The sequence below is a fragment of the Lissotriton helveticus genome, chromosome 2_1, assembly GCF_964261635.1.
Source record: "Lissotriton helveticus chromosome 2_1, aLisHel1.1, whole genome shotgun sequence".
Taxonomy (NCBI): Eukaryota; Metazoa; Chordata; class Amphibia; order Caudata; family Salamandridae; genus Lissotriton; species Lissotriton helveticus.
The window spans coordinates 1,972,328,226-1,972,353,950 of NC_136059.1; the positions used below are offsets into that span (position 1 = coordinate 1,972,328,226).

The 25,725-nt window shown below is 48.6% G+C and overlaps 1 protein-coding gene across 2 annotated transcripts in view; it reads right to left on the reverse strand.

Moving 5' to 3' along the window:
• Positions 1-25,725, reverse strand: part of LRBA (LPS responsive beige-like anchor protein) — a 2,244,423-nt gene that overhangs the window by 947,017 nt on the left and 1,271,681 nt on the right. The gene's annotated exons all lie outside the window — the stretch shown is intronic.

The following is a 25,725-nucleotide window of genomic DNA, read 5'->3' on the forward strand; positions in this document are numbered from 1 at the left end:
CGCGTTACTGATGTCTAGAGATAGTTCAATTTTTAGGACCTTGTCGTTGAAGAAGCTGGCGAAGTTATCGCAAAGTTCTTTGGACGCTTGCAAGGGTGGGGGTAGAGGCTTGGATGTTTGATGTCTGATTATGTTGAAGAGCTCCTTAGGTCTGTTTTTGGAGTTGGCTAGAGCCTCTCGGAAGAAGCTGGATTTCTTGCTTTTGATATTGTTGTTGTACTTCTTGCGGGCTGTTTTTAGTTGTAGGCGAAGGGTGGTTGTTGGGTTGTTTCTCCACTTTCTTTCTTTGGCTCTCAATGATCTTCTTTCTGCGTTGAGGTCCGCATTGAACCACGTTCTGGATGGGGTGGCGCGGCTTCTTTTGAGCTTTGGAGGAGCTAGATTATCGAGAATGGAGACTAGCTCAGAGTTGTAGTGGTCAGTGAGTTCGTTGGTCGAAAGATGTGGGGAGTTGTCTAGAAGAAGAGAACTTAGCTGCCCTTCTAGAATGTCTAGGGGGACTAGGGAGAGGTTTCTTGACCATTTGGGTGGGTCTTGGGGAGGTTTAAGCGGGATGATGGGGTGATTAATGTGAAATAGGATCATATGGTGATCTGACCAGTCAACAGGGAGTATGTGGTTGATCGTGATTGAATTCTTTTGTGCAATGATGGCGTCCAATGTGGCTCCTTTGTAATGTGTCTCCTCGGTGCAATGTTGAGTGAGGTTGTTGTCGGTGAGGAGGTTGGATAGTGATCTAATTAGAGGGTTATGGGATTCATTCCATCGGAGATTCAGGTCACCAAGAATTATGTTTTTGGAGTCATCGAGAGCGTCTTGGGCGATCAGGTTGGATAGTTGGTCTCCAAACTCATTGTTTCTGCCCGGGGGGTGATAAAGAAGATGGCAGAGTAGAGAGTCATTGTCTTTGGTTTTGATGGAAGCGGATAGGCATTCAAATGAGTTGTATTCAAAGGGGGAGGTTTCTGTGATGTTCCAGCTGTCCTTGTGGATGATAGCAACTCCACCTCCTCGTTGTTCTATCCTGTCTTTGGAGATGAGGGAGAATCCCGGTGGAACCAGCATGTCTAGGCAGGGGGGAGATGACTTATTAAGCCAGGTCTCAGTGAGGAACGCAACGTACAACGTGAAGATAAACACTGCTCAACCCCTTGGTAGCTTGCCAGAGCGGTCAGGCTTATCCCAGAGGCAATGTGTAAAGTGTTTGACTGACACACACACACACACACACACACACACACCACACCACAAATGAGTCTCCACACAAGGGTATATAAAATATACCCTTTGTATTGCACATGACCACAATTCCATAAATTATTGTGCCACTAGGCACTTGTCATGACATCACACAGAATCACATAAATCACTTGGCAAATCGGACCATTGTCATGGCATCATCAGCAGTGCACTATAGTCAGTGGTTAATTTGTAAAATAATAAGTGCCTGGGCTCTCCTCAGGAGGCAGCTTTAACATGAGAAATGTGCTGGTGCAAACTGCCTCCTGACTAGAGCCGTGGCACTTATTATTCTGGAGATGACTTGGCCTAATGGTTAGAGTTGCTGATTTCGGAACCGGGTTAGTCTCTCGGCATGGCTCAACATCCTGTGACTCTAGGGGAAATCACATACCTTACAAATCAGTGTGTCCTTAATTGGTGCTATAAGCTCTGGTGCTGAGGACTAGGTGCCGGCGCTGAGCACCAGAAAGCTCTGGCTCAAATAAAGCACGGACTATAGTAACGATGTGTCGAGCGCACACATCATAAATCCACCATCACTGTGGATTATATTAAATGGGGCACCTGAAACAAATTAGGACATGAAATGCAGCCAGGAGTTACAAAACATCACCAAAAAGCATAGGGTGCAGCTTCTCTGCACTCTTATTAAAAGTTATGCGGTCACCGTTTCAGACATCCTTTCTACTTTGGGAATCATGGTCCTACGTTAAGGTTTCAGCCCGTTCCTGCAGACAAAGAATGTGCCCGGAGCCCAGCACACTAAGTAAGGGGGCCGGGACGCAACACGCACCCAGTCTCTGCCTGACTCGACCAAGACAACTGCTGGGTGTTCGGCAAGAATCCTGCTACTTCTTTCCTAGCCCTATGGTGCTGCAGCCCGTCCGGAGCCCTCCTGGGCCGTGCGGACGGCTGTAAGCACGGCGCATGTGGGCGGCCTCACCTCAGTTCCTGGGCCGGGAACAGTGAACTTCTTTTCAAAGGGGTGCCTTTGTGGCACGGAGAGAGAGGTGGTACAGCTTCTTCCTGCCAGGAGCGTGTCATCCCTGCTCCAAGGCTCGACGCGGCGTCCTGCTGGGTGGGGCTGCGGTGGGCCACGTCTCTCTCTCCCCCGCTGTTTGTGGTTGCTAGGCAAAGCCTAGTGCCCTGCGGCCAGTGGAAACTGTGAATTCAGCCCCAGACTCAGGTCACAGGCGGTGAGCGGGACAGTGCCCCCTACAGGCTATTCTTCCCACATGGCAGCGCTCAACACTGGACACCACACACAACCCTGCAGGCAGGGCAGAGCTGCACACACTGCTGGCCCACACGAGCGCTCTTCACATGCTTTCTTCCAGCACCAGGGAAGAAAAGGCAGTTCTCCACAAGCGATTTCTGCCAGTAATCAAGGTGCTCACCATGCACTATATTTTGCCAAGAAAAGGGGTACACCAGCAAGGTGCAGGGTAGCAGGCCAGCACAAGGGTTTCTCAAGACAGTTCAGTAGTCCTGCTTCTCAGCCCAACAGGCAGCACGTCAGCACCCCAGAGGAGTGAAGTCCCAAGGCGATTCCCCTGGCAATCCAGCAGCCCTCTAGTATTAGGCACAGCCAGCAGCATCTGGCTACCAGTCGCAAGCAATGTCTTCTTTTCCATCATGGGGTCAGAGCCCCTATACTTATAGGATCAATGTCTTTGTTCTGGGGGGCACTTCACACACTAGATTGAAGTGCCCCACACCCCCATTCATATTTCCAGCAGGCCCCAGATACACCACAGGGGGGTGGAGCCAGCATTGTAGAAGGCAAACACAGCCCTATTCATGTGCAACTCCTACCACTACAACAAATACAGACCAGGCCTGTTCAGGTGCAAGGGAAACTCCTCCAGCTACTCTAAATTCAGCCAGAGTCTATTCAGCTTAGCGCCGAGTCACCCAGGAAAGGCAGGATACAACTCAACCCCCCCTTGTGATTGTGTAGAGTGAATGCACATCCCCTCTCTCCTCTCAGTCAGAACCAGACGGTCAATACAAATCCAGGCAGGGCACAAAGACACATAAGAAAACAAATTACTTACCTGTAACTACGGTTATCCAGTATTGGTATCTTTCATAGATTCACATGCCTGAATCATTCCCCGTCGTCGAGGCGAGAGTCCCACGGTAAAAATATATACAATAGCAGTGCCTAAAAATTTCTTGTAGTAGGCTGGCAAAGCCTAAAGGCCTAGCTAGGCCCAAAATTTAGCAGCCTATCTACCTCATTATGTAAAAAGACCTGAAATAATAGCCTCAGCCAATCAGCTGTCCTCACCCTCTAGAACCTTCCTAGCTCAGGCAGTTCTCCTCAGATTTTCCCAGCACAAGTGAGAATAAGTATCCATAAAACAGAAATGCCCTGCCAGGGAGGAGGGTGGGTGCATGTGAATCTATGAAAGATACCAATACTGGATAACCGTAGTTACAGGTAAGTAACTTGTTTTCTTATCCAGTATTGGGGTATCTTTCATAGATTCACATGCCTGAATCAGAGTAGCAAGCAGTGACATCATGTCTGTCGTTAGAGGAATGTGGGAGACAAAATAAATCGTATACACCCCCACGCAACCAGAAGGTAATAGAGCACAAACTTGTTTACATAACATATGCATCAAAAACCTTCATAAAGTACATTACAGATAGGACAGCGTTTGAAAATGCTAAAAACATCATAATGAAATACATATGCTTAAAACAGTCAAATGAAGAAGAAAAGACTATAAAGAGTCTAACCTTAGTGAAGAAGATGCTGCAGCACCGCTTCTCCAACTGCTGTATCATCATGAGTTGCCGACTGCAGACAGTAGTGCTTCGTAAAAGTGTGCACACTTTTCCACGTAGCAGCTCGGCAAATGTTCTCCAGCGTCACTCCAGCGAAAAGGGCCGTCGACACTGACATTGTTCTGGTGGAATGTTAAAGGTTTGTTAGCTTTGTCATGACAGAAGATAATCGTAGACGACAACCATCTAGCAATAGTTGCCTTTGTTACAGCTTGACCCAAGGTGGCTCGACCATAAGCAACAAAAAGCTGATTAGATTTGCGTATGTCCTTTGTTTTTTGAAGATAAAACTTAAGGCACCGTTTCACATCTAGGGAATGTAAAACCTTCTCCGCCGGAGTTTTAGGATCCGGGAAAAAAGTCTTGAGCTTGACAGGTTGATTGATGTGGAATTGGGTCGGCACTTTTGGGATGAATCTTGGGTTGGTTCTAAGCGTCACAAAGTCTTTAGAGAATTGTAAGAAAGGCTGTGCAATGGTGAAGGCCTGTATCTCACTGACTCTGCGGGCTGAAGTGAGAGCCAGTAAGATAGCCACTTTCCAAGTTAGAAACTTTAGCTCCGCCTTGTGAATAGGTTCAAAAGGCCTTTTTAGAAGTTGAGACAGAAGAATATTAAGATCCCATTCAGGAGGAGGAGGCCGAACTGGTGGAAAAGCTCGGAATAGCCCTTTAAGGAATTGTTTGATCAAAGATGATGAACATAAGGATGGTTTGTTGGAACTCTTCCTGAATCTGGATATTGCCGCCAGATGCACCTTAATGGACGAGAAAACCAGTCCAGCCCTAGCTAAAGACAGTAGATAAGGAAGGATGGCTTCAGGTGGAGCTTGAATTGGATGAACATCATTTTCTCCACACCAGGAACAGAATCGTTTCCACTTGAAACGATATGTCTTGATGGTACTTTGCGCACGGGCCTGTGATAAAATCGCCCTGCAGTCTGAGGAGATGTTAAGATCCTTGAACTCTAGGAAGTCAGGAGCCAGGCGTGCAAGTGCAGTGATTGAGGATCCGGGTGTCGGATCTGGCCTCCCTCTCTTGTTAACATTGACACTGTCGGTTTGAGACAAAGTGGAGGCTGCTGAGAGAGTAGAAGGAGCTCCTGAAACCAAAACTGTCTTGGCCAACGGGGAGCAATGAGGATGAGAGTGCAATGTTCCCTCTTCATCTTTTGCAGTACTTTCGGAATGAGCGGAATCGGAGGATAAGCGTATGCAAATATTCCGGACCATCTCATCAAAAGGGCATTTCCCCTTGACCCCTGTTGAGGAAACCTGCTGGCATAAAACAGGCATTTGCTGTTCTGCTGCTTGGCGAACGGATCCAGTGTTGGTGTTCCCCATGTTTGAAAAATCCTCTCCACTTGATGTTGTTCGAGCTCCCATTCGTGACAGTCCGTGAAAGCTCTGCTGAGGTTGTTGGCTAGAGAGTTCTGGACGCCTTGCACATGTTCTGCTCTGAGGGATATGCCGTGGCGTATGGCCCATTCCCACAGCTCCTGAGCCTCCAGCGACAGGGTGAGAGATTTCGTTCCTCCCTGTTTGTTGATATAGTACATGCTGGTGGTATTGTCCGTGCGCACCAGCACGGACGAATTCGCAATCCTTGGAAGAAAGGCTTGTAGGGACAGAAAAATGGCTCTCAGCTCCAGGTTGTTGTGTTTCTGCCGGTACTGACGAGACCATCGTCCTTGAATCTGAAGGTCCTGAAGGTGACCTCCCCAACCTTCCATGGAAGCGTCCGTAGTCAGGGTGAACTCTGGTATGTCGTGGAGAAAAGTGAGGCCCGGTGACAAATTGTGCGCCTTCGACCACCAGAGAAGGGCTTGCTTCATCTTGGACGTTACTTTGATGCGGTCGTCGAACGATCCGTCGACTTGCCTCCACTGGCGAAGTAATTCCTCCTGCAGCGGCCTCATTCTGAGTCTCGCCATAGGGATGAGGCTGATTGCAGACGAGCACATCCCTAGAAGGGAAGCAAATGTTCGAACTGAAAGTGACCTTCTTGCAAATATTTGTTTTGCTAGCTTTAGCAGTTTGTATTGCCGCTCCTGAGTCAAGAACGCCTTGCACGGGCATGTGTTCAACACCGCTCCCAGAAAGGTCAACTCCTGGCGAGGTTGAAGCTGAGATTTGTTCAAATTGAGGGTCAGTCCCAGATTTGAGAAGAGGGAGAGGGAACTCTTGACCGCTTCCATCGTGGAGTTTCTTGATGGTCCGTTCAATAGCCAGTCGTCGAGGTATGGGAAAACTTGTATTCCCTGTGACCTCAGCATGGCTGCCACCGGGGCTAAACATTTGGTGAATATTCTTGGGGCCGATTTCAGGCCGAATGGAAGCACTTTGAATTGAAAGTGGATGCCAGCCACTGCAAATCTTAGGTATTTGCGGTGTTTTGGGTGTGTAAGGGATGTGGAAGTAGGCGTCTTCCAGATCCAGAGAAGCCATAAAGTCCCCTTTGTTGAGACAATTCAGAATGTCCGTCAGCGTTACCATGCAAAAACTCTGTTTCTTTAGATATTTGTTGAGCTTGCGCAGATCTAATATTGGACGCCACTCTCCTGAATTTTTCTCTACGAGGAAGAAGCGAGAATAAAATCCTTTCCCTTTCTGAGAAGCAGGAACTCGTTCTATCGCATTCTTGTGTAGCATCTTTAAGGCCTCTTTGAAGAGTAAGTGAAGACGAGGAGGAGGGGGACCCCTGGGCGGCGCTGTTGGTGGTTTCTGCAAAAACTCCAGAGTGTGTCCATTCCTGACTAGATCCAGGACCCACTGATCCGAAGTTATATTCCGCCACTGTTGGTAAAAGGCGGAAATTTTGGCGCCCACGGGAAGGGGAGGATGAATGACTGACGTCCGGCAAAGCTCATTGGCGCTTGTTGGAATCACGCCCTTGATTGTTTGAGCGCTGTTTCCCTCCCTGACTAGGATGATTGATAGGACGGTTGTTTGTACTGAGACTGGTACTGTCGATTTTGCTGGTTGGAATAATTCCCTCTGGAGGAGTAACCACAGCCTCTTGCTCCTCTAAAGGACCCTCTCTTGTATTGTAGGGTACCCAGGGATTTAGCTGTGTCCGTATCCGTTTTGATTGCAAGCAAAGCGTCATCGATGTGTTTTCCGAAAAGGGAATCCCCATCGAACGCCATGTCCAAGATTTTCGTTTGACCTCAGGTCTGAAGGTGGTAGCCCTGAGCCAACCTTGACGCCTGAGGACAGCTGCTCCCGCCAATTGCCAGAAGTTGGTGTTTGAAATATCAAGGGCGCAATCAATGATTTCCGATGCCACCCTTTCTCTCTCCAGCACAATCCTGCGCACCTCCTGTTGACGATCCTCAGGGACCAGATCAAGGAACTCAGACAGATCTGACCACATCTGTCTATCATAACGGGCCAAAATAGCTAACGAATTAGCTGCCTTAATGGAGGCTGCTGCATTGGCAGAGAACGTCTTCCCTATGGCATCCAGTCTCCTGCCTTGCTTGTCAGGTGGCGTTGAAATAGGAGCGGAAGGGTTCTTAGACCTCTGTTGTGCTGCCTGAGATATGACTGAGTCTGGTCGAGGGTGTCCTATTAAGCAAGATGGAGTATCAGATGGCGCACGATACTTCTCAATTCTCGGAAGGACTGCCGGAATGGAAGCGGGCGTTTTCATGATGTTGAGGCACTCCTTCCATATGTAATCAATAATGGGGATAGCTCTGGTAACTCTGCGATACCCCTCAAAGTCATGCAAAAAGCAGTCAGACTGCTCAACTGTGACAGACAATTCAAATCTATTAGCCGCACGTTGCATAATATTATGAAATCCGCCAATATCCTCAGGCGGAGAATCTGACGGGCGTGGCGCAGGCGGTGAAGGCATGGGAATGACAATCATCCCACGGATCCATGGGTGTATTATCTGGCAATTCGCCCTCTTCCCTGTCATCATCCTCATCATGAGAAGAGGTATCCGTGTCACGTTGGGGTGTAGGGCCAGTATCCTGCTCGGTGACATTGAAGCTCGCGGTGAAGGAGGCCTTGGCACGTCAACTGGGGCAGGCGGCACACAAGGTGCAACTGAAGTTGGAGGAAATCTCTGGCGATAGTCTGCCAACATAGCTTGTAAGTCTTGAATTAAAGTAGATGGCAGATGACTTGTGTCCTCTGATCGAGGAGGTCTTGTATGGGGCGAATGATATGGCGTTGACAAGTCTTCATTCGCATAATGCCCTTGGTCATCGTCCTCATCTTCCTCCTGATAAATGGTATTTAATTGAGAAGGGAGACGGGCAACCCCAAAAGGTCCCTCATCCTCTTCACCTTCATCCGAATCAACCTCCACCTAAGTCTCCAAAAGGTGTGATGGTAAGAGTGGAGAAATGTGAAAGTAGTCTCGCCTCTGATAAGTTTTCATTTGGAAATGGGTATATTGCACCCTTGTCGGAGGTGTGCCGGGCAACAGATGAGCGGATGCCATTGCTTTCGTAGTAGTCGATGACTACAAACCAGTTGTCACTGGAATTATCGTCGACGGGACTGTCGACGGCTTTTCCGTCGATGGAACTGTCGTCAACGGTATTGATGTTGTCGTCGAAGGGGCCGTCGATGGTGTATCCGTTAACGAAACCTTCGTCGATGGTGCCTTCGTCGACGAACTCTTCGTCGACGAGGTCGTCGATGGTGTCTTCGTCGACGAGTCCTTCGTCGACGAGGTCGTCGATGGTGTCCTCGTCAACGGGTCCTTCGCCGACGAGGTCGTCTATGGTTTCTTCGTTGACGAGTCCTTCGTCGACGAGGTCGTCTATGGTGTCTTCGTCGACGAGTCCTTCGCCGACTAGGTCGTCGATGGGCCAGTTGTTTTCGTCGTCAGGGCCTTCGTCGACGCGGCTGAGAGGAACTTCGTCGATGGAGGCATCGTCGACGGGACAGTCGACGATGATTTCGACGGCAACTAGCCCTTTGTCGTGCAAGGCTTGACCGGCGACAACAACATTTTAGCAGACACCAGAGGAGCAGTAATAGCCGAAGTGGTGACCGTAGCAGAAGAAGTTGAAGAGGTAGAAGTCAAAGTAGCAGTATGAATAGACACCAGAGAAACAGTCTTAGTCTGGGCTGTACTCACAGTGGACGGTCTTGAAGGAGACTATGCACTCTTTGAGGGTTCTGAGACTCTATGAGAGGGTTTAAGTTTTTTCCTCCTCTCAGGAGAAGAGCTCTCCCTGGATCTGGCTCTCTTGCTGGAGGTAGAGGCCTTGTCCTCATCATCTGTGGAAGATGATTTTAACCACAAAAGAACCCTTGCCTCTCTATCCCTGATAGTTTTTGAAGGGAAGGTACGGCAAATCCTACAATCCTTCACAACATGTGAGGGGTGCAGACAATAGATGCAGTCAGAGTGCTGGTCGTCCACATGGATCCTCTTCTTATAGCAGGTTCCACAAGCCATGAAAAGAGCCTTCTTTTCAGACATTTTGAAGAAAAAGAGACAAAAACTGAGTAGGCACTCAGGGAGACTCCCTTCCACACGAAGTGCGGTGAAAATCTGAGGAGAACTGCCTGAGCTAGGAAGGTTCTAGAGGGTGAGGACAGCTGATTGGCTGAGGCTATTATTTCAGGTCTTTTTACATAATGAGGTAGATAGGCTGCTACGTTTTGGGCCTAGCTAGGCCTTTAGGCTTTGCCAGCCTACTACAAGAAATTTTTAGGCACTGCTATTGTATATATTTTTACCGTGGGACTCCCGCCTCGACAACGGGGAATGATTCAGGCATGTGAATCTATGAAAGATACCCCAATACTGGATAAGTAAACAAAAGAGAGGTGGCCCAACAAGTTCAAGGGAACTGAGAACTTATAACCCGTAAACAGAGAAGATATCCCCTGGAAGTAGAATCACATGCACTTAAATCCTTTTTCACACACTCAAAAGGCTCTATACCAGCGATTACAAAGTCCTAATTGTTAACCATTAATAAACCCACAAGCTGTGGCATAAAAATTGAACCCCCAAGCTGAAATGTAGTGCTAACACAATTTTATTTATAAAAAAAAGAAGCAGAAATATGCCTCAATCCATACACATGTTAAAAATCTTCATCAATACCTCGAAGGATAAGCATGAGATAATACATACACTTTAAAAACCAATACAGTACTTTTTATAAAGACATTTATCTTGTACATTAAAAAAACATTTTCAAGAAAACTGAGACCCAAAAATTGCAGTTATCATATTCTGTTATAACCAAAATGTGATCCAAACATCATACATTATACAGAGAGTTCTTTTGGTAAAAAATATTCTTATTATCCAAATGTCCCTTGTTTTTTGTATTCTTTGTAGGAGAATGCGTCGACGCGTTTCGGTGGTATTGAAGCTTGTTTAAAAGGACCACCTTCTTCAAGACAAGATTTTTTAGAGGGTCAAGTTTCTCCACTTTATAGATATTTTATCGTAGCAAGTGAAGAGTTATGACACACAGTCCATGTGCGTATTGTCTTATATAAAAACCTACCTATAAAGGAGGCAAGGATCACTTTTTATGCCACAGCTTGTGGGTTTATTAATGGTTAACAATTAGGACTTTGTAATTGATGGCATAGAGCCTTTTGAGTGTGTGAAAAAGGATTTGAGTGCATGTGATTCTACTTCCAGGGGATATCTTCTCTGCTTACAAAGACACATAAGCACACAGAAATGCCCACTTCTAAAAGTGGCATTTCTAAAATAGTAATAATAAATCTGCTTTCACCAATAAGCAGGATTTATCACTACTATTCCAACAATACCAAACATGGCCATGCTAACCCTCCCAGATCAGAAATGACCACTGAAGAACATATCAGGGAATCCCCAATGCAAACCTATGAGAGAGCAGTCTCACAGCAGTGAGAAACCAAATAGACTGTTTGTCACTACCAGGACATGCCACACAGTTAAGGCACACGTCCTACACAGCACCGTGCCCATAGGGCTAGCTAAGGCGCACCTTGGGTGTGACATATGTAGTGAAAGTTGAGTTTCAGACGGGCAACCACTTGCCATGCCACGCCACGGCGGCAGTGAACTGCATGTGCAGGCATCTGCAGTGGCAGAGGCCTGAGACAGGTTTGAAAGGCCACTTCAGTGGGTGGCGCGAGCAGCGCTGCAAGCCCATTTGTAGTATTCAATTTACAGGCCCTGGATATATTTTTATACTACTGTACAAGGGACTTGCAGGTAAATTAAATATGACACACAGGTGAAGACCAATCTTACCACTTTACAAGAGAGAGCACATGCACTTTAGCACTGATCAGCAGTGGTAAAGTGCCAAGAGTCATAAAACCACCAACAGCTCAGAAAACATACAGGAGGAAGGCAAAAAGGGTCAAGTTCAACAGTGATGAACTTCTAGCTGTGAACTTTTTAAACAGGAGAGGTTAGCACATTCTGATAACCATTGATGATTGTATGCAGGAGGTGGTGAACAGATTAAAGAAATCAGTCATAAACTTAACTTAGGGAAAAAAACGCAGGTTCTTTTATTTTGGAACAAAACCTCATTCTGGCCCCCATGTGGTGGCCTCAGGGTCTTGGCAAACGTACTTGTCCGGTAAGGAAAATCAAAAATCTCGGAGTCTATTTGGACAAGTTTACCTGTGCAGACCATATCAACCAAGTCACTTCGACATACTTCTATCATCTAAAAATCTTGAGGAACATTTTTCCTTTTGAGCTACAGAAAAATGTCATTGTTGGCTTTTTATTATAAAGAATTGACTACTGGAATGCTCTGCATGTTGGTCTGCAACAGCAATTGTTGAATAAACTCCATATCTTACAGAATACTGCTGCCTGGGTTAAACATTCTAAAATTCCAGTATGGCTTTCAGACAATTTCTGATTTACACTAGCAGGCTATGGGTATTTTAAGGCCCTCTGCATGGCTCATAAAGCACTGCATGACTAACGACTAGGCTGCCTGAAGTCAAGGTTCTGTTGGTATGCTCCCAATAGAACATTACGTCCTGCGGTCTCCAAGAATTTAAGGGGTCCCAAGTTCAATAAGTTGTGGCATAGCCAATAGGTTTCACCTTTTGCATGCCAATAAAGACCGACTAGTTTTGCCCTTTGTTTTTGCCACACCAGGTTACGATGGTAGGGTCCGCCATGTAAGAAGTATGCCTGGTTGTATCTACGGAGTCCAAACACTATGAGAATTTTTAACAGTTGTTAATTACACAAACCATATGAAAATACACTGCATTGGCTCAACATTCTGGGCAAATCATTTAATCTCCCTGTGTGCTCATGTAAAGCACTTGAATGCCTTTGGGTTGAGATCGCACTATATAATGATGTGGCTGCAATGGTGACAGACAGCACACTGCAACGCAAACAATGAAAGAAAAGAAAGACATGACTGCCAATTATATCATGTGATATGCATAATATAAAAAAGAAAAAGCAAAGAGGTTACTTTTCTGACAACGTTACTGTCAATGCCATTCATGGATATTTACATTCCAAAACATTATCGTAATTTAAACCTCATGTAATCTTTAAAGCAGTATTTCCTAATGAAATATGTTTATGTTTTGATTATCAGTCACTTAAATTAGCAATATAGGATGTTACCCATAAAATCTGCCTGACCTTAAAATGACTGTCTTCCAAGGTAATAATTGGGGAGAGGACGTGGAATAACGGGCAGAGCTGCCACTTTGGATTTGAAGGAACCGGGTTCAAGTCTTGGCGCTGGCTCAACATCCCGGACAAATCATTTAATCTCCTTGTACGCTCACCTAAAGCGCATGAAAACATTTGGGTCAAGATCGCGTTATATAATGATGTGGGTTTGAGTCTCTCCGTCGGCTCAACATTCTGGGCAAATCATTTGATCTCCCTGTGCACTTGGGGAAAGTACTTGAAAACCTTCGGGTCAAAATTGCGCTATATAATTATGTGGCCACGATGGTGACACATGAAAGCGGGCACCATGGTAATAAAGCATTGAAAAGATCAAGCGCTCGTGTGCAGTGTTCTTGAACAAAGGAAATAGTAGTCCCTTTTACAATTGCTAAAATGAAACAAGTGGAAGAGTACAAGTACTAGAGTGCTGCTCCGTGGAATAGCTGTCCTCCATAGCTATGCCGGGAGGAGAAAGCAGGCCAGATGCAGGGGACGTCTCAAACACCTGCTTCACCTAGTTCAGTTATCCAACTATACACCATAGGAAGATTTGCAGACATTGGCTGTACAAACCCAACCCCTTCCTCATCTTCCAAATATTGTTCAAATATTGTTCAAATATTGTTCATGCAAAGGTTCTGCAGAAGCCCGATCCAGTGGCTATCTGCCTGCCGATTCGGCACCGCACCGACATCGGGAGAAGACAGTGGAAGACTGACACTGCCGGAGCAAGCCCCAAAGACCCGTGCACCGGTGCAGAGTTGGAGTCTATCTGTACCGCTGGTGTGAACACCGAAGGGCTGTGCACTGGCGTCAATGAAGATAAGGGCCTAACTGCAGTCTAGAGTGAACCGGTTGGCATGCACCCAGTCAAGGCACCCGCCACCTCCTTAGGGCCCAGAGGCACTCCAGGAAAAGGTGAAGATCCAAAGATGGCGTGGAGAGCACAATAAAAATCTCTCATATGGGTCAGAGTAGCCCCTACTCTAGGAAAGGCAAGGAGGCGCAGGAGAGACTCTTGCACGGGTTCCTCAGTCTGAGGGTGTGAGGAGCCATGGGAAACTACGTGGTGAGGCGACGAAGCAGGGGGATACCGCGACTTCCAACGCTTGCGACGAGACTTACCATTGGACATTGAAGGGAGTGATGTCCATGGAAAATGGCTCGGTGAAGGGAGCGCTGAGCGGGAAGGAGACTGAGATCGATGAGACTTGGAGGTTTGTGAAACTGCGCCGACAGGAGCTTCATCCATTGCTCCTTCTGCTTCAGATATTGACAAGCATCGCACTCCTCTGGTACTCGCCTAAGCACCACATACAGACAGAATGAGGGTCTGTGGCCAACATCCATCGAGCACAAGAAACACAAGGTTTAAAACCTAAAGGCATACAAAAAAAGACACACTGTTCCAGACGAAAAACGTAATAGGAGGCCAAAACACGGCCAGAGGAACCACTTCTCTGGATCTGCGTTGTAGGGCAGAAAAGAAGTAACTGACGTCAGCATGTCGGGGAAAGGCTTATATGGCCTCCATCAACATCACAACCTGGTGGATGACGTTGCTTCGAAGTCGCACAAAGCCCTCAACTGACATACTGAGGTTCTGCAGGAAAGTTTTCCGGATCCAGTCTGGTACCTGGGGAGAATTCTATGATAAGGAATCTGCAGTTAGATGTCTCCATCTAACACTTAGTCTATAAATTTGAACAATGCAAACAGTCACAAAGGTCTGGGTTTATTCCATCATTCTTTTGCTCACCACCCCACTCCAGTTTGGAACCAGCCTTATGCAAATAAGTCTTGACCCTGTTCCTTATGATAACAGTTCAGCCCAAACTGCCAAGCCAGGTCCTCCCTGAACCGGAAACAAGCATTCGGGACCGGTTTTGGGGCATCACCCCTCATTAGCCAGGCTAGCTCGAATCCAGTGGTGCAGTGAGCACCGGACCCATGTCTGGGCATACCCTTCCCACTCACGGTGATAAAAGCAAAAGGAACAAATGATGAACAATGCAAACATTCACCCCCAGTCACAAAGATCTGGTTTTAATCCATTGTTCTTTTTGCTCACCACGCCACACCAGTTAGGACAAAACAATAGGTCCAACAGAGCATCCAAGCGCACGTCAGGAGGCCCCACACCTCCCCGGTTCCTCTGCAAGCTCTGTCCAGCTCATCCATGTGCGGGCCCTCCTGTCATTAAGCTTTCGCTGCCGCAGGTCTCCAAGTCCAACAGCTCTGCTATGAAATCACCTTTCTGGCAGTCGACCCCCTCCTTGCACCCCGGCACTCCACTAGCAAAGGGCCGCTGAAGTCAACCACAGATCGGGTGCCACAGCAGGCTCTCCGCTTTCTGCCGCTACACCCATGGCTAACCCGCCAGGCAGTGGACAGCTCGCCAGGCAGAGGACAGCTCACGGGGGAGCCACTCCTCACTCCAACCTCTACTGCAACAATCTGCCTCTGTTACGGGAGTCCCTCTGCCAGCACTTGCACTCCTCAGCTCGCAGCCATTTTAACCCCTTCCACGCTGATGACGAGCTGGGCTCGTCATGGTGCACACTGGTCGTGCGCTGACGACGAGCCCAGCTCGTCATGAGCCCCACCCTTGGGGGAAGCGCTGGGGCTCCCCCCCGAGGGTGCCCGATCGCGCTCGTTTTGCTGGGGATGGCAGCGGAAGAGCTTCCGCTGCCCCTCCCCATGGGAATCCCGTGACGTCAGCACGCACAGCACGCGCTGATGTCATCAGGGAGTCCCCGGCGCTCGGGAAGCCATTTGCTTCCTGAGCGCCGAGGACTAAGGTACGTTTTTTGCGTGCCTGGGGGGGTTTGGGGCCGCATGGAGGCATCAGAGGAGAGGAAAGAGATTTTCCTCTCCCCTGATGTCTCTTTGCTGGGCATTTCTGCCTCACGATCGCGCACAGCGTCGCAATTGTGCGGCGGAAATGCCCCCACTAGCACCAGGGATTTAAATTTAGTTTATAGGAAGCGACCCCTTGGGCAAGGGTCGCTTCCAGGCGGGCTCTGATAATGTTTTTGTTTTTCTGCCCTCCCTGGGGGCAAATCGGCCCGTTTCTTCGGCCGTTTTGCCCCCAGGGGGGGCAGAAATTCCCCACTAGCACCAGGGATATGTTTTGGGGCACTATTTTTTTTTGAAAGCGACCCCTTGGGCAAGGGTCGCTTCCTGCTGGTAAATAATTATGTATTTGATTTTCTGCCCCCCCTGGGGGCAAATCGGCCTGTTTTTTCGGCGGTTTTGCCCCCAGGGGGGCAGAAAATTGCCACTAGCACCAGGGATATTTTTTGGGAAAGTTAGTAGTGACCCCTTGTGCAATGGCCACTTCCAGGAGGGGGCTTAATTTTTTATGTAGATTTTCTGACCCCCCCGGGGGCAAATTGGCCCGTTTTTTAGCCCGTTCCTGGGGGGGGGCAGAAAATGCCACTAGGCACCAGGGATTGTTTTTTTTTGCAATGGAAGTGACCCCTTGGGCAAGGGTCACTTCCAGGTGGGGGTCGAATGTAGATTTACATTTTCTGCGCCCCCCCCTCCCCAACCTGGGGGCATTTAGGTCTGTTTTTTTCAGCTTTTGTGCCCCCTGGGGGGCACAAATACGCCACTAGACACCAGGGATTTTTTTGTTTGTAATGGTGGCGACCCCTTGGGCAAGGTTTGCTTCCTAGAGGCAACTTTTTTTAGGAATGTTTTTCTGCTCCACCCCCACCCCCCTGGGGGCGAATTGGCCCTTTTCTTTTCTGTTTTTTGGCCCAATAGGCCCTAGGGATTGTGTTTTGTAGTGTGTGGAAGTGAGCCCTTGGGGAAGGCTTGCTTCCAAAGGTGGTTATATTTTTGGATGTTTTTTACTGGCTGCCTCCCTTGGTGCCAGTCGGTCTTTTTTTGTCCTTACTGCCCCCGTGTGAGGGTGGTACAGTTAGGACCAAAACACCGACTGGCAACAAAGGGGGTAGGTAGATAAAAACATCCAAAAATTTAACCAGTGTCTTGATGGAAAAACTCACCTAAACCCCATTGGTCTAAGCCCTATTTGATGGCCCATCTGTGCGAATGTAAATTTGGGGGGCAAAGTTGTGTGTTGTTTTTTTAATTGTTATATTGTTTGCGAAATGTAGTAATTTTTTTTTCTTCTCTATTTTAGTCTTGTTCCAGGCTTTTGCTGTTTGGATTGTTGTAGGTTGCGGTTCTGTTACTGCTGGTTTTGCAGCTTGTGTAGTTGCATGTGCTTGGTAAGTGAATGTATTTTGTACTACTTTCCCTAGTTAAATGTGTTTTGTAAAAGGTGTACTTATAGCAGTTTGTGTGGCTCTGTGTTTTTTGTTTGTTAATTTCTTTTAGCATTACTGCTTGACGTGTACTTTGTTGTCTAATCTGTATTTTTTTTCTTCTTTCTAGTGGGATATCATTTCTATTTGCTGTGTCTCAGCAGAGTAGGTGCTGGTGAGTGTAGCTATTTTTGGTAAGAGTTAAATTGTTTTGGACTGTATAGATCTTTGTGTGAAAGCCTTACCTTGTTTACTTCTTACTTTGCACAGTGTAGGTTGTTGTTCACTTGTGTGTGCATTCTTCTTGCTTTGTAAGGATAATGGCTAGTCGCATGATTACTGCTCAGCAGGTTCTTGGTTTGTTTTTTGAGTCTTCCTCTGACCATGGTTCAGAGACTGACTCCGATTCGGACCCAGAGGTAGGTGCAGAAGATTCAGGCAGTGAGTTTTCTCTTCGCATGGAATCATCGGATGATGAATCTTCTTCTAGTGCTGATGAAGTGCCTATGGTAGAGGAGGACATTGATGTGCCGGTAGTGGGCCAAGAGGCATCTGGGCTGTTGCCTAGGGCCGCAAGGTTTCCCTGTTTTTTACGTCGGCAAAAGGCATGTGGGCTGCAGGCTGCGTCCAAAAGGCTTCACATTGCTGTGGTGCGCCAAGAGGCATCTGGTGCTGTTCGTCTTCCTGTTGGTGTAGTGCAGCAAGAGGCATCTGGGGCTGTTAGGCTTCCCATTGGTGTAGAGCGGCAGAGGCATCAGGGGCTGCTAAGTTTCCCGGTGGTGTAGTGCAGCAAGAAGCATCTCAGGTTGTTAGGCTTCCCGTTGGTGTAGTGCAGCAAGAGGCTTCTGGGCTGCAGGCGGGGGTGGCTGCTCCTCCCGTTGATAGCGATGGCCTCTGGGTTCACCCTGACATGGTGCAGCCGGCATTGCCAGATTTCACTGGTGTTCCTGGGAGTAGAGTGAATACTGAGAATTTTCTGCCAATACATTTTTTTCAGTTGTTTTTTGACGATGTGTTTTTGCAAGAGATTGTTTGGCAAACTAATTTGTATGCAGAGCAGTACTTGAGGGACAACAGTGCCAGCCTAAAGCCCCATTCTAGAGCTACCCGGTGGACACAAATGTTGAAGAGATGAAGAAGTTTTTGGGATTAACTTTTTTGATGGGCTTGCTAAGGAAGTCATCAATGTCTTCATATTGGTCCACTAGTCCCTTAATGGCAACAGCTATATTTCCAGCAGTCATGAGTCGTGATCGGTATATGCTTCTTTTTCGGATGATGCATTTAGTTGATAATGGTTTAGCGTTGCCACGCGATCACCCTGATAGCGACCGTCTTTTTAAGATTCGGCCTGTTCTTGATCACTTTGCTGATCGTTTTTCTGAGATCTTTGCTCCTGGTAAAGAAATAGCAGTGGACGAGTCTTTGCTATTGTTCAAGGGCCGCTTGGTTTTTAGGCAATACATTCCTAGTAAGAGGGCACGCTATGGAATCAAACTGTATATGCTGTGTGACAGTGGGACTGGATATGTCTATAACTTCAGGGTGTATACTGGTAAGGAGTCCAGCATTAACCCTTCTGGTTGTCCTACCACTTTTGGAGTGACTGATAAAATTGTGTGGGAACTAGGTAGAGGATTATTTACCAAAGGCCACCATTTATATGTAGATAACTTCTACACTAGTGTGCGGTTGTTCAAGGAATTGGCCAAAGTGGGCACTGTTGCTTGTGGCACAATGCGCTGTAACCGTAAAGGTTTCCCAAAGGAACTTGTTTGCAAAAGGCTTGTGCGGGGACAGTCTAGTGCATTGCGATGTGGGGAGCTTCTAGCTGTGAAGTTTTCAGACAGGAGAGATGTGTACATGCTGACTACTATCCATGATGAAAGCACTGTACCTGTGCCTGTTTGGGGTCAGGGTGCTGAAGTGCGCAAACCTGTGTGCATTGTAGATTACAATAAGTACATGGGTGGTGTTGACAGAGTAGATCAGAGGTTGGAACCTTATGCTGCTCTTCGAAAGGCTTACGTTTGGTACAAGAAGTTGGCTATCCATCTTTTCCACTTGGCATCCTTTAATGCTTTTGTTGTGTTCCAGAAGTCTTGTCCTGAGTCGAAGATGCCTTTTGTTAAGTTTCAGGAGTCTATAATAGGCAGCCTTGTACTAGTGGAACAGGCAAGTGTTCCTAGATTTGGAGTGGTGGAGGATGTGGCTAGATTGAAAAATCGCCACTTTCCTGGATACATTCCTCCCACATCCGCAAGAAACTTTCCGACTAGAAGATGTAGAGTCTGTTGGCGAAGAGGCGTGCGGAAGGAGTCTCGTATGTACTGCCCTGACTGTCCTAAGCCTGGATTGTGTGTGTCAGCTTGTTTTAAACCGTACCACACGCAAAAGAGGTTTTGGGAGTTTTAATGAGCTGCAAAGTGAATTGCCTGGTCTGTATTCTGTAAAAAATGTTTAGTTTGTTTCAAGAATTGGCATTAGTGCAATGTGTTTAGTTTTAGAATTTGTGTTAGCAGATTTGTAGGTATTTCCAATTGGTTAGTGTTATTTTGAAAAAAAGAATTCTAAATGTGATTGTGGTGTGTGCAGGCTGGTGCTTGGATGGCGGTGTGTGTGGACTGGCGCTTGGCTGGTGGTGTGCGTGGACTGGTGCCTGGCTGGCAGAGTGCATGGATTGGTGTTTTGCGGGTGGTGTGTGTGGATTTTTGTTTGGCTGGCGGAGTGCATGGTTAGGTGCTTGGCTGGCGGTGTGAGTGGATGGTGCTTGGCTGGTGGAGTGCAAGGATTGGTGCTTGGCTGGTGGTGTGCGTGCACTGGTGGTTGGCTGGCGGGCTGCGTGGACTGGCGCTTGGCTGGTTGTGTGCGTGGACTGGTGCTTGGCTGGTGGTGTGCGTGGACTGGTGCTTGGCTGGTGGTGTGTGTAGACTGGTGCTTGGCTGGCAGAGTGCAAGGATTGGTGTGTGGTTGGCGGTGTGTGTGGATTGGTGCTTGGCTGGCGGTGTGTGTGGACTGGTGCTTGGATGGTGGTGTGGGTGGACTGGCGCTCGGCTGGCGGTGTGTGAGTATTTGCTTTCTGTTGGTCACTACACACACTGCTAGCTGAGTGCCACTCCACGCAGTCCATCATTTTGTGCAGTTGCTGTGTCAGGAATGTGGGCGTGTGAAAGTGATGGGCCCTTGAATGGCGCTGTCTGCTGGTGTGAGCGTTTTAATGTGATGGGCCTGCGGCTGGCGGTGAGAATGTTTTGTAAGTGTCACATGTATGAAAGGTGTATGAATGGCCTGTAAAGCGGTTGATGCCTTGTCGTGGCTTTACAGCTCACGAGCTGTGAGTCATTGGTTCAGTTTCAGTTTATTTTCAGGAGACCTGAGGGAACGCGGGGTGGGTGGAAATGTGTTGATCCACACAGATTCCAGAACTTTCCACCACAAAAATGTGAGGTAAATGCGTTTTTTGAATCAATTTTTTAACTTTGCAAGGGATTCTGGGTAACAGAACCTGGTGGGAGGCAGTTGAGTCACCCCATCCTGAATTCCCCTGGGTGTCTAGTTTTCAAAAATGTATAGGTTTGCTAGGTTTCCCTATGGGCCGGCAGAGCTAGGGTTCACAAACGAAAGGTAGGCACTTTGCCAAAAAAGGGTCCGTTTTCACTGCGAAATTGCGGTGCGAACACGTTGCGTTTTGCGCTGTTTCCTGTCGCAGGCACTAGGCAGACCCAGGCAAGTGAGGTACCATTTTTTTCGGGAGACCTGGGGAAACACAGGGTGGGTGGAAATTTGTTGATCCACGCAGATTCCAGAACTTTCCACCACAGAAATGTGAGGAAAATGCGTTTTTTTGTCCATTGTTTAGGTTTGCAAGGGATTCTGGGTAACAGAACCTGGTGGGAGGCAGTTGAGTCACCCCATCCTGAATTCCCCTGGGTGTCTAGTTTTCCAAAATGTATAGGTTTGCTAGGTTTCCCTAGGTGCCGGCAGAGCTAGGGTTCAAAAACGAAAGGTAGGCACTTTGCCAAAAAAGGGCCCGTTTTCACTGCGAAATTACGGTGCGAACACGTTGCGTTTTGCGCTGTTTCCTGTCGCAGGCACTAGGCAGACCCAGGCAAGTGAGGTACCATTTTTTCAGGAGACCTGGGGGAACACGGGGTGTGCGGAAATTTGTTGATCCACCCAGATTCCAGAACTTTCCACCACAGAAATGTGAGGAAAATGCGTTTTTGAAGTCAATTTTTTAGGTTTTCCAGGGATTCTGGGTAACAGAACCTGGTGGGAGGCAGTTGAGTCACCCCATCCTGAATTCCCCTGGGTGTCTAGTTTTCAAAAATGTATAGGTTTGCTAGGTTTCCCTAGGTGCCGGCAGAGCTAGGGTTCAAAATCGAAAGGTAGGCACTTTGCCAAAAAAGGGCCCGTTTTCACTGCGAAATTCCGGTGCGAACACGTTGCGTTTTGCGCCGTTTCCTGTTGAAGGCACTAGGCAGACCCATGCAAGTGAGGTACCATTTTTCTCGGGAGACCTGGGGGAACGCTGGGTGGGTGAAAATTGGTTGATCCACGCAGATTCCAGAACTTTCCACCACAGAAACGTGAGGAAAATGCGTTTTTGTCGTCAATTTTTTAGCTTTACAAGGGATTCTGGGTAACGGAACCTGGTGGGAGGCAGTCGAGTCACCCCATCCTGAATTCCCTGAAATGTATAGGTTTGCTAGGTTTCCCTAGGTGCCGGCGGAGCTAGGGTGCAAAAACTACAGCTAGGCACTTTGCCAAAAAAGGGTAAATTTTTAACTGCAAAATTGAGGTGTGACCACGTTGCATTTTGTGGCGTTTCCTGTCACAGGCACAAGGCCGACCCACACAAGTGAGGCACCGTTTTTTTTAATTTATTTTTTTAAATCTTTATTTATCATTTTCAACGATAAACATACAATGAAATGTTGCATAGGTGTAAGATAATACAGTTGCATCACATCGCGTCCCCTTGAGCGCATACATACATTGCATAATAAGTTGAGCATTTCCCACAATAAAAACAGGCCAACATATCTGACAATTAGTGTAAATAAGTGCAGCCCCAAGCCCAGGTGTGGTAGGGTAAGTTTCTCAGCAGTGTCGAAGTATATGATTCACCTGCGGTCCCACAATACTGAGCAGGGGAGGGTGGAGCAACCGGCAGGGGGTCAGGCCGGGTTCGCAAAGCCCGAACAGTGGGTAGTGTGGCAGCAAAGTTCATCAACCGATCCCCTTCGGATCCATGTTTGGAGTAGAGGCCACCGGGGACGCAGCCGCGACGCCAGCCAGATAGTCACGATACAGGCCCCAGATATCTTTAGGCCTGGAAGTAATGGGGCCGTGGCAGAGTACTCCTCACTGGTGACATTGCAATGTGCCATGCTCCGGAGCCAGGAAGTGTGCAACGGGGGTCGGCGGCCGCACCAACGGAGAGCCACCTCGCGCTTTGCCAGCAAAAATCCCAGCGCAGCCAGTCTCCGCGACGCCTTAGGGAAGTCAGCCACGTAGCCCAGGAGGGCGATCTCGGGGGTGGGGACCAGGTTCAAGCGCAGCATGTCACCAAGGGTGCGGTGCACTCCAGACCAGTAGTCTTGGAGCATGGGGGAAGCCCACGAAAGGTGCGCTAAGTCTGCTTGAGGTCCGCCACATTTGGGGCAGTTGTGTGGACGCGCAGGGTCTATTCTGTGCAATCGCGCTGGCGTGAAGTAGAGCCTACGCAAGAACTTAAAGTGTAGGAGCTTGTGTCTACTGTTAAGTAAGATGTCTTTTGTTGCCCTGCAGCACCACTGCCACTGCTCATCTGTAATGGGGTAACCCAAATCCGCCTCCCACGCCGCCCGCACCGACTTATCTGGGGCCGGGAGCATGTCAGAGCACAGCAGATATAATTTAGAGAACAGATGCATCCCCGATGTGTGTTGGATAAGGAAGGTGAGGGGAGGGAAGTCCTCAGGAGGGAGGGGGAACGAGGGGAACAAGGAGCGAAGCATGGATCGCAATCTATTGAGCACAAAGGAGTCCATAAATGTCCGTGCAGTGAAGCGGGCATCCTCTGTGAGGGAAAAGGCATGGCCCTCAGGAAACAGGTCACCTATGGTGGAAATGTGAAATTTGGATAATGTGCGTTTCACCACAGATTCCCCAGTGATTGCAAGCCAGGAGGGGTTGGGCAGTGGGGGGACAGGAGAGTACAACTGGGCGAGCCCCATCAAGCGGCACAGCTTGCCCCAAGCCCAGCAGGTAGATGAGACAGTCTGGATGTCACGTGGGTCTCTAGGGAAGCCCGATGGAAGAGTGGTAGCCAGTGTTCCCGGCAGAACCAGGTCGGCCTCAAGCTTCAAGTAAACAATCAGGGCATTGGGATGGTACCAGGGGAATGCATAAGAACACTGCGCCACAAGAAAATAAAGATAAAAATCGGGAACGCCCAGCCCGCCACGCTCATAGGGGAGCGTCAATACGCGCCAGGACACGCGGGGTTTTTTGTCTCCATACACCAGGCGTAGCAGTAAGGAGCGCAATTGTGTGAAGAAAATTTGTGTAAGGGGAACAGGTATATTATTGAACAGGTACAAAAAACGTGGCAGCACCATCATTTTAATGATGGCAATTCGCCCAGCCATGGACAGTGGGAGACTATTCCATCGTTCAATCCGACCCTCCAGGGCAGTCAATGCGGTGCCATAGTTTAGCCTAATAATGGAGTCAGTATCCAGGTGGACCTGTATCCCCAGATATGTTACCGAATCTCGGCTCCAAGAAAGGGGGAAGGGACAGGACCATTCGGTAGTGCTCGGCGTAAGTGGAAAAATGACAAACTTGTGGCAATTTATGCGCAGGCCTGAAAACACGCCAAACCGGGTTATTTCCGCTATCAGCGGGTCAAGGTTGTCCTGCGGATGCCGGACGTAAAGGATGGTATCGTCCGCATAAAGCGAGACTAAAAGCGGGCCAGTACGGAACTGGAGACCCCGATGCATATGTCGTTCCTGAAAGTGACGGACCAACGGGTCCATCGCCAAGATGTATAGAATTGGCGAGAGGGGGCAGCCCTGTCGCGTGCCGCGCGACAGGGGGAATTGTGTAGTGATAGTGCCATTGAGGTGCAATCGCGCCACCGGCCGCGTGTAGAGCAACTCCACCGTGTTCACCAAGCACCCAGGAATGCCCATTCGGCGCATTACCGACATAAGGAATGGCCATTCTAAGGAGTCGAACGCTTTTTCAGCGTCTAAAAGGATCGCCGCAGCTGGGACGGCAGGGTCCACTCGGTGCAGGACGGAGAAAAGGGTGCGGAGGTTGAGAGACGTGGAGCGATGCGGTACGAAGCCAGACTGTGCCGGGGAGATAATGGACTCCATCAGCAAAGACAGGCGGATGGCGATGGCCTTAGCTAGGATCTTGTAGTCCAGGTTTAACAAAGAGAGGGGGCGATAAGAACCACACAGCGTGGGGTCTTTTCCGGGTTTGGGCAAAAGTACTATGACCGCTTCCCCAAGCGTGGGGGGGCAAACAGCCCGTCTCCAGGGCCTCAGCTTAAACCTCCACCAAGCGGGGGATCAGCAATTCTTTATAGGCCTTGTAAAAATCAGCTGAAAAGCCATCCAGCCCAGGGGCCGAAGATCCCTTCATGGAGTCGATAGCCTCAGCGATGAGGTCAGATGTGATGGGGTCGGCCAGAAAATCTATCATCCACTTCTCTAAGTACACCATTGCTATTTCATTAAGATAGTTACCGCGGTCCATGGTGTCATCGGTCAGCGTGGAAGTGTACAGGGATGTGTAGTAGTGCAAAAAGGTGTCGCAGATCTCCGGTGTAGTGTGTAGAGTGTCTCCGTCAGGGCCCACGAGGTTAGTGATGTAAGCAGCATTGTGTGGGGGCCGCAGTAGCTGAGCCAGCATTTTGCCCGGTCAGTCGCCCTCCCCATATTGCCTAGCCATGTACGCCTTGGTCAGAAAGCGAAGTTCCCTGTCTGCTTCCTCACGGAATCGGAGCATCAGTTGTAAGCGTTTTGTTTCCCTCTCCGCCGTATGTGTCGCGAGTTGTTCCGCATCCAATGCCGCTATATCGCGTTCAATCTGGAGCAGGGTAGAACGAATAGCGCGCAATGCACCTGTATGTTTAGCGATGCACACTCCCCTAATGGTAGCCTTAAAGCCCTCCCACAGTACCGCCCAGGTGTCCACCGTGCCGGTGTTCAGCTCAAAGTATTCCTCTATGGCTACCCTAACTTCCTCAGTAAACACGGGGTCTGATAGGGCCCTCCCGGGGAAACGCCACTGCCGTTCCTAGCCACCCACCCTCGGGACCCGCAGCCGCAGCACAATGGGGGAATGATCAGACAGGGTGCGGGGGAGCGTGAGGAGATCGCCCACCCAACCAGCCACTCCCGGGGAGATCAACCAGTAATCAATCCTGGTCCAGGTGTCATGAAACCCCGAATAGTGTGTATATGTAGGAGTGTGGGCATGTAAGGACGCCTCGATGTCAATGAGGGAAAAATGGGAGCACAAATCAAGGAGGATTGGCCGTGAGCGTGCCTTCGAGTCTGGGGCCGAAGAGGTACTGTCTCTGGCTGGGTTGAATAGCAGATTAAAATCACCCCCAAGTATCAAGAGCCCTGGTTCCAAGGAAAGCAGATGTACCTGCAGCTCAGTGAAAAAAGCGGGTGTGTCAAGATTAGGTCCATAAACCCCTACTAGCGCAAGTCTGTGGTCTAATAACGTACCTGAAACA